The sequence below is a fragment of the Nannospalax galili genome, unplaced genomic scaffold, assembly GCF_000622305.1.
Source record: "Nannospalax galili isolate Female #2095 unplaced genomic scaffold, S.galili_v1.0 scaffold1264, whole genome shotgun sequence".
Lineage (NCBI taxonomy): Eukaryota > Metazoa > Chordata > Mammalia > Rodentia > Spalacidae > Nannospalax > Nannospalax galili.
Window position 1 is genome coordinate 162,977 of NW_008351636.1, and position 9,149 is coordinate 172,125.

The 9,149-nt window shown below is 43.0% G+C and overlaps 1 pseudogene; it reads left to right on the top strand.

Annotated features, from left to right (window-relative positions):
* Positions 1–5,441: 5,441 nt before the first annotated feature.
* LOC108491583 lies at positions 5,442–6,197 on the top strand (annotated as a pseudogene).
* The last annotated feature ends 2,952 nt before the right edge of the window (positions 6,198–9,149 follow it).

Consider the following 9,149-nt stretch of genomic DNA (forward strand, 5'->3'; position numbering starts at 1 on the left):
GACTTGAACCTGAGTCCTCTGCAAGAGCAGCCAGTGCTCTTAACCGCTGAGCCGTCTCTCCCACCCCAGCTTTGCTATTTTATTATGCTGTCCTTAGGTTTGGTTTTCTTTGTGGCTAATGCAACTTAAGATTCACAATACTTCCTGCATCTGGAACTTGGTGTTGTTGGCACAGGTAAAAGCTCTCTGCTCTTAGGCCCTAGAACACTCACTCTGTCCAGGTTTCTTCTCTTCTTCAGAAACCTTCCCTAGTGGTGGGCTAGGGAAGGGCATGGGGGACTCCTTTAGCCTAAGCTCTTATGGTGCCTTTGAGAAGCTTTTTTACTTTCATGCCTCCATCCCAGAGGCCCCAGTGTCTTGTTTCTAGAACAGCCAAGAAGTATTTCTCAAAGTTCGTTTCTAGGTAAAGACACAAATATGATCATTCATCCATGTTTCTCCTTGTCCCAGGGAGAAGTTTAATAACAAGAAGTCCATAGACCTCTAAGGTGTCAGGAGCCAGGGAGGTACAGATGAGTTGGAAGAGTTTCACATGCCCCAAATCATGGAAAGAAGCCATCCACTTGGTGGGGAAACCGCTGGGTAGGAGATGCTAGTTTCTGGTCCTTGGGTAGCTGCTCTGCCTTCTTCCTTTGAAATCTGATCTTATTTCAGTTAATAAAATGTTCTGGAACATTTCATAGTTCTAAAAGCAGTTTTCTATATCCTTGAAATCAATTAATGTTTAGAAAGCATAAAATAAATATCCCTGTTTTGCAGACATGGATGGAGCAGCTCAGAGTGCTTCCTGCATGCTGGGCACCTTCGAGATCTTACCTCATCGACTTCAAGGAGACTGTGTGCTGTAACACTGTCTGGTCTACTCACAGCTACCCAGGCACTTAGAGGAGAGCTGCGTTCTTTCTTACACCTTAAACACAACACATAATTGTCAGTCATGTCACAGTTTCTCAGAGTACTAGAATTGGTGAGAGGAGGTTATTCTAACTCAAATAGTCCCTTCTTTTTCCCTTCCATTTTCTTCAAGTTTTATATTTACTGAGAAAATAACAATAGCAAAAAGAAGAAATGAGGCAAAGAATAGAAAAAGCAAAGTAAACTTATGTCCAATCCAATTACTCTAAGTCAACTGTTTCAATATCCCTCTCCACATGCCTGTTTCATGTCTCTTTTATCACACCTTAGATACCTGGGTTCTTCTTCCTGATCTTATATCATATCGTGAGGTCCTCCATGGTCCGTACTCAGAGGCTGGAGCCAAGATGGTCTCATGGGAATCACAGGCCTCCTCTTCCCCCCCACCCTTATGCAACTCAGCCTCCCCACAGGTAGAAATCAGAGTTCAAGATGAGGGCTCTGTGTTCCTTCTGTGTGTTTAGAAGGAAGCACGTCACTGAGAACTCTCTTTTTATAAAACTTCAATTCAAGAATCAAACAGGAACAAATATCCATGCTGTTTGAGCAATGTTTTTTTTTCAGTAGGATAACCATCTTCTCATCAACAGGTGAGAATATGCAAATCTCTGCTTTAAATTGCTATATTGGAGTCCAGGAGGAAATAGAAGGTAACGACTCTCTAATGCTTCCATTTGCCCAGACGTTCAGCAGAATGGCAATTTCACTTAAGGGAAAAATTCAGCAGGAATCAATTTTTCTAAATCAAATTCAAGGGTCACTGATTGTTAAGGCAACCATGGGTACACTAATGATGCTATTTATAGTTTGGTAATACCTATGCATAATAAGAGAAAATTATTTACAGAGATGATGAATTTAATATTGACAGTGAAGCAGATTTACAGCCTGGAAAATGTAATTGCTTTTTGATATCAATTAAAGGACTGTTTCAAAAATCAATAAGAATTTTAAAGAATAGTGCAAGCCTGAATGAATGATAAGTAACTTGGAAGCAATTTTAAAACCTTACAATGAACAATTCTCTTGAGCCTCATGAAGGGCTTTATGGGCCTTTGAGGAATAAGGTTAGATTTTTTTAAACTTCCATTGATTCAAAATGAAAGCAAAGTTTGCACACACCACTGAACTGCCACTTGTGTCGCTACATAAAGCCATGTTGGACACGGAGCCCTGGGAGAGATGAATCAGAGGGAACAGGAGAGTTTAGGAGTGGAAGCCTCTTCATAGGCTGGAGGCTGAAATGAAATACCCGTGGAGCACTGGGAGGGTGACCAGGTCTAGCTGGCAGAGGGGGGGCAGAAGTGGGTAACCCCCCAATTCCAGAGCTGAGCATTCAAAGAGAGGGAGTAGGAGACGTACCAGAGAATCAAAGGCATCAGGTTTAATCATTTCATAGATATGTATTGCGCCTATTTGGTAGAGGCGTCATGGTAGGATCTGAAGAGATGGAGATGAATTAGGTACAATCTTGTCCTTGAAGAGGTGATGGACTTGAGTGGGGAACAGATGTGTAGACAGAACAGGTCAATGAAATATATACATCTCCACTTAAGGAGAACTTACTATGTGACAGGCAGTGTGTACATTCCCTTGCCCAGCCGTAACAGGCGCATACTACCCCCATTTGATAGCATCAAAGAATGGAGAAATAATCTGTCCAAGGTCACCTAAGTAATAAATGCAAGAGCTGGAAATCAAACCCAAGTGTTCTGCTGCTAAGTCAAACAGGACTATTTTCAGCAGGGTTTAAGTAACATATGTCTGCTATGTGGCCCAGAAGCAGCAGCTACAAACCAAAGAAATGCACAGCACAGTAAATGTCCAGTGCTTCGGGACTGCCCCAATTGACTTCATCTGGGCAAGCAGGGAAAAGTTTAGCCTATTGGAATTCCCTGATGCAGTGACATTTGACCATCTTGGCTGGGACTGGCAGAAGTTGAAGGGAAGGATGCTTCATAAAGACACAGTCATCGCACACACAGAGGCATGGACATGCAATAGTCTCACTGCTTGCAGTAAAACCTTCCTCCTAGTCATCTCCAACCACAGGTCTTCCTGATTTTCACAATTCCATGTTACATTTGTCCATGGGAAAATCCATTAGCAGGTGACCCTTGACTGTAATCTGAAGGTAGCCTCAGTATCAATGGAGCTAGCTCAGGAGTCTGAAGTTCAGCCTATTCTGACCACTTCCCAGCTGTGTAACAGTGGACAAGTTATTCAACCTTGGTGCAGCTTAGTTCTCTATTTTTAAAATGAGGATGTAATATCTACCTCTAATATTTTTAAAGGAAGTATGATATGTGAAATGAATCTAACATGTCTAGGACAGGACCTTGCACAGAAGAAGGGTCAATAATTCTAAGTGTAACTATTTATAATTATGTTCATATTTATATTTATCTTTTAATACTTGTCCCCAAGTAATCCTACTTGCCATGACAAAACCACATAGCACATTATGAACCAAGATAGAGAACCACTGGATTGCACAGACTTGGAGTCAGAGACTCTAAGAGCTGATCTGATTGGGACATGATTCTTGGCTGAGCTTGCTTTCTAGCATGCCACACTCTACTGCGTAGTGCCATATCCTGCTCCAGCAAAATTTTTTCAACAATGGGCAAAAGATAGATATGCGTCCTGATTAAGTATTTAGTCATGGACTAAGTCTGACCAGGCCTGGATCCTGGACCCGTTACTACTTACCAGTGACAGCTTATACAACCAAGCAAACTTTAACGAGAGTTACTTCAGCTTTAAAACGGAATAACAAATTGTACCCACCTCAGCATATTCTTGGGAAGACTGAATGAGAAAACATACCTACATCTTCGAAAATAGTCCTTGCTCCATAGTGGATGTTCAAAAAATTCATTAGTGTATCTACATACCACTAATTTGAAACATGAGGTTTCCTTCTTCTAGTGAGTTGTAAATACAACCAGTATGATCCTGTCAATGCAACTAAAAATTACGTTGGCAATGGACTGGAATTTTCAGCTAGAGGGGTTGATCTATATTCTGTTTTTCTCATGGGCCTGCAGAACAGGACTCCTATTGATCCCAAATAAATTTAGATAAATTGTATTGGTTCACAGATTGATCTTATGTGAGTGTTGGCTTGTCTCCCACTGTGATGCTACCAAGAAGAAATTGGCATCATCTTGGGATAAGGGAGGCCCCAAAAGGATCAATCCTGATGTGGCTATAAAGAAAGCTCAGGAAGTGAGCTATGCTGGAGAGAGCCGCCTCATCTGAGAGATTTGCTATGGAGAAGCCTGATGCTATCAGATTCTAGCGGCATTGTGGATAGGTCACCTTGCTTTGTTCTGCCTCAGGTACCTTGTTCATGAAATGGGATAATTAACAACACCTAATTCAGAAGTCAGCTCTAAAGGTTAAGTACAGGTACGTATCAAGTGCTTATAAGCTAGAAAATGCTGAGTAGTCATCACATATTATTAATGATACATAGATCAAATGTAGTAGGCATTTCCCAGGGTAAGAGTGGGAAAGATGAGTTTGGAAATTCTTGCTTCTTCCCCTGCAATTTCTCCCACCATCCCCCCCCCAAAAAAAATATTTACTATACCAGTCCCTTGCAAAAAGCATTTCCTGTGGGATAGCTACAGGCCTTGCAGTGTTCAAGATTCTTGTTGGAACCCACCAGAAGGAACACGACATAGCAGACATCATCTCCACCTCCAAGGGGATTTTCATCCATAAGGATTCGAAGCAGTATGTGCTAGGCTGATGTACTCAGTACCTGTACCAGCTCAGACAAGGGTGGGGACTGAATATATCCTCTGCTTTAAGCAAGAATCCATGAAAGGTTAAGATGACATTAGAAACGGAGTCAGCGAGGTTATTGGCAGGCTGTCAGGTGGTCAAGCTAGCTAGAAAACAGATTGTTCACCTTAAGGGGGTACTACAGAGACCACTGTCATCTGAGTGACAAGATATGGCCATGTTAACTGGTAAAGTACTAAAATCTATCCCACATGGCATCATGAATCAGGGGCACCATTCCACGGGTCTCCCCAAACACAGACCTAAGGTTAATGCCTACTACTACACCAGGCTCTAGGACCGGCCTGCTGCAGTTTCTCAGCCTGGGGTTGTTCTAACTGGTCAGTGGAAGAACATCTTAGCAGGCCCTGCTCAGAGGACATTGAGAGCCTGGAGAGATTGTGCTTTTCTCTGAAGGCCATAGAGATCCATTGGTTGGCTGTTGTCCTTAAAAATTCCCTTTGCTGAGACTATGGAGATGGCTCAGTTGGTGAAGTGATTGCCCGGCACAAGGACTTGAATTCGATCCTCACAACTTACGTTAAAAATGACAGATATGGTAACACATGCTTGTAATCCCAATGCTAGGGAGACAGAGACAGGTGCTCACTGGCCAACCGTCCTAGCCTTCTTATAAGTTCCAGGTCAGTGAGAGACCTTGTCTCAAAAATAATGCAAGCGGCTCTCCTCCAGTGGAGCAAGATGCCAAAGGTGGCCCTGGCCCTGCTGTCATGGAGAAAGACAAAGCCAAAATGTCACGAATTCTCCATGTGAGAAAAGACCTAAGAACTGGCATTGGACAGGACATCCAGCCCCAAAGAGACCTCACTTGCTTCGTCAAATGCCCCCAATACATCCTGCTGCAGAAACAAAGGGCTATCCTCTATAAGGGGCTGAAAGTATGACCTGTGATCAACCAGTTCACCCAGGCCCTGGACTGTCAAACAGCTACCCAGCGCTCAAGCTGGCGCACAAGTAGTGGCCAGAGACAAAGCAGGAAAAGAAGCAGAGGCTGTTGACCTGAGCTGAGAGGAAGGCTGCTGGCAAAGGGACGTCCCCACCAAGTGAACCCCTGTCCTTCGAGCAGGAGTCAAAACTGTCACCACCTTGGTGGAGAACAAGAAGGGCTCAGCTGGTGGTGATCACACGTGACTTAGACCCCCCTGAGCTGGTGGTCTTCCTACTTGCCCTATGTAGCAAGACAGGGGTCCCCTACCGCATCATCAAGGGGAAGACCAGGCTGGGGGGGCTGGTCCACAGGAAGATGTGTACCACCATTGCCTTCACATAGGTTAACTTGGAAGATAAAGGTACTCTGACTAAGCTGGTGGAAGCCATCAGGACCAATTACAATGACAGATATAATGAGATCTGCCATCACTGGGGAGGCAATACCCTGAGTCCAAATTCTGTGGCTTGCATTGCCAAGCTTGAAATGCAAAGTGGTGAAGGTAAAGGTCAAAGAACTTGCCAGCAAACTGGCTTAAATGTGCACTGCTGAGGTTTCTGTGTGTAAATACAGTTTTTTAAAAAAGTTGCCCTTCGAAAAAAAAAAGCACAGTGGGTGGCATGTAAGGGATAACACCAGTTTGTCCTCTAGCCTCCACATAGGTGCTCATACATGGGTATGCACAACTTTACATGCAACCTACACTGCATGGACACACACACACACACACACACACACACACACACAAATGTACACTTTGCTGTTCCAAAACACAGCTGGACAATCATTCCTGCTACAATGGCTTCTGTCCCAGCTTCAGGAGCAGGCATGTGCTGTTTCCCACAGGCTTTCCCATGGGCTCTCTCAGCCTAACAATCAGTGACACTGAGGGGCACACGAAGGCCACCAAATCAACACTGTCCTTCTAAAGACCTCACTTTACCCTTGTGGTGGTTAAGTACTCACCTTTTCCATCTTTTAGAAAAGACATCTGTGGCCATGTTGGATCTGCCTCTGCTTTTTGCATTTCTTGTGTGAATCATTGGTTTATTCTGCTAATTCTTTCTCAATAATGTCTTTTATATGCTCTTTTCTGGCCCCGATATTAGGCCTGCCTTTCTCCCTTATTGGTCTTCTCCAAGGCTCTGTCAGCTAGCACAGCCCTTGTGGCTGAATCTGCCACTTTGATCTTTTCTCCTCATCTCCCTCTTGGGGCAGAAGGGAGAGAGGGTTAATTTTAAGGAGCCACACCTGTTGATAGGTGGAAGGCCCCAAGGAAGTGCTGATGCACCAGAAAACTGTTTGGGCCAATTGGGAAGGCTTCCTTGAAGACAAATTGGACATTGATTTCTGATACTTTTAAATTGAAAGGGGGAAACACTCCTCGTTTTCTTTAAATAATTGGCAAGTCTAGGTAATTTTAGCGAGGAGGTTGGTTATATTGGAAATTCTGATTGATTCAGAAGCATAATTATTTTAATTCAGACATATACAAAAATTATATTGGTTAAAACAATCGTTTTCTTATCTTGGGTTTAAACAGATTATAGGATTCTTTGTTCTGCTCTCTATAGATGGTTATTTAGCAAGATCTGGACCAAACAGCTGCTTGATTTGTTGCTTTTTTCTGACTCAAAGCACAAAAATGATGCTATTCCTTTTCTTTGCAGTAATCCAAGGAAAGGAGAATAAAGCCCAAGGCAGACATTTCTAGCAAATGTGGTAAAGAACCACAACCTGTCTGCCACACAAACAGAGGGCTTGGGAAGAAGGTGAGCATGGGCCATCAGGTTGTTCTTTTATCCATCAACCTGGACATTTTTTTTACTCTGTCCCCCCACCCCAGGCCTTTGTTATCCTCCCAGGTCCATCACTTGAGTTCTTCTGGAGCCCCCACCAATATGTCTATCTTTTCTCCCCAGACTGGTACCATATTTTTCCATACATTGGTCATGAGTCCCTAACCTACTAACACATTCTTGAGATCTTGGAAGCCGTATGTCACCAAGCTCCTCAAAGATGCAGTGCACAGCTTCTTTATTGAAATATGCACTGATTAGAAATAGTCCCTGTTGAAAGGAATGCATTCCGAAGAGATTGGGTGCTGTACACTGCATGACTGTGGGCACAGATCTAGATGAATGTTTTGCTGTGGCTACACTATTGCAGTCTAGGTATAAACAGGTGGTTGAGGAGGGTGGGACACCATACATCCATCACTTTAGAAAGCCAACTTTGATAATCTGGATAGAGGCCAAACATTCAGAACTGAGAGTTCAAGGGGGAAGTCTTAACAGGACAGAGGAATGGTAGCAGAGTAGCAGCTCAGTTAGAGTCTAAGCTCTGAGAGCAGACTGCCTACATTGGAATCCTATTCTTCATTCACTCTCTGAGTGAGACTTTTTTGCATTTCATACACGAATATTGTATTTGCATCATTTCCATCCCTCCCAGTCCCCCTCCAGCTCCTTCCATGTCCCCACTTCCCTCCCAAGTACCTCTCTTCTTCTTTGATTTTTGTTACATATACATATACACATTTATAAATATGCACATATAAATTCATTGACTCAATTTAGTGGTGCTCATGTGCACCTGTGTTTAGGGCTGCCCACTTGGAATAAGATAATCTCTCAGGGAGCTAGTCCCTAGGGAAAACTAATTCATTCTCTCTCTCTCTCTCTCTCTCCCTCTCTCTCTCTCTCTCTCTCTCTCTCTCTCTCTCAGCATCTGTTGATCGCATGTAGTTCTTTATCTTGAGGTTGGACCCCATGAACTTCTTCCATCTACCTTGGCATGTCAACTGGCTTTGTCATTATACAAATCATGTTAGGCTACCATACTGTGAAGATTTCATTGGTGTTCTTTGCCTGTCACGTGTTTAGAATGCATTAACTATCAGTAGATGTCTTGTCCCTCTGGCTATTATATTTTTTCAACCCCCTCTTCCTTGATATTCCATGAACCTTAGGCGTAGAGGTTGCATTGTAGATGTATCACCTAGGTCTGGGCGCCTAACATTCACTTATTCTGGGCATTTGACCAGTTGTGGAGCTTTGTAATGGTCTTCATCTATTGCAAAAAGAAGCTTCTTTAATGAGTGGTGAGAGATGGGCTTTCCTTTAAATATAAGGATACATATTGAGACTATAGGAAGAAATTATTCTGGTTATATGCACCTCAACATATACCCAAAGGACTTGACATCATGCTACAGAGATACTTGCTCAGCCGTTTATTGCTGCTCTTTTCACAATATCTAGGAAATGGAAACAACCTAAATGGCTCTCAACTGATGTATGGATAATGAAACTGTGATACATTTACACAATGGAGTTCTAGTCAGCTATAAAGAGAAATGAAATCATGAAATTTTCAGGTAAATGGTGGAGCTAGAAATTGTTATACTAAGTGAGGCAACCCAGACACAGAAAAACAAGCGATGCGTATTCGCGTGATGCGTATTCGCTCTCATTTGTAGATCCTAGCT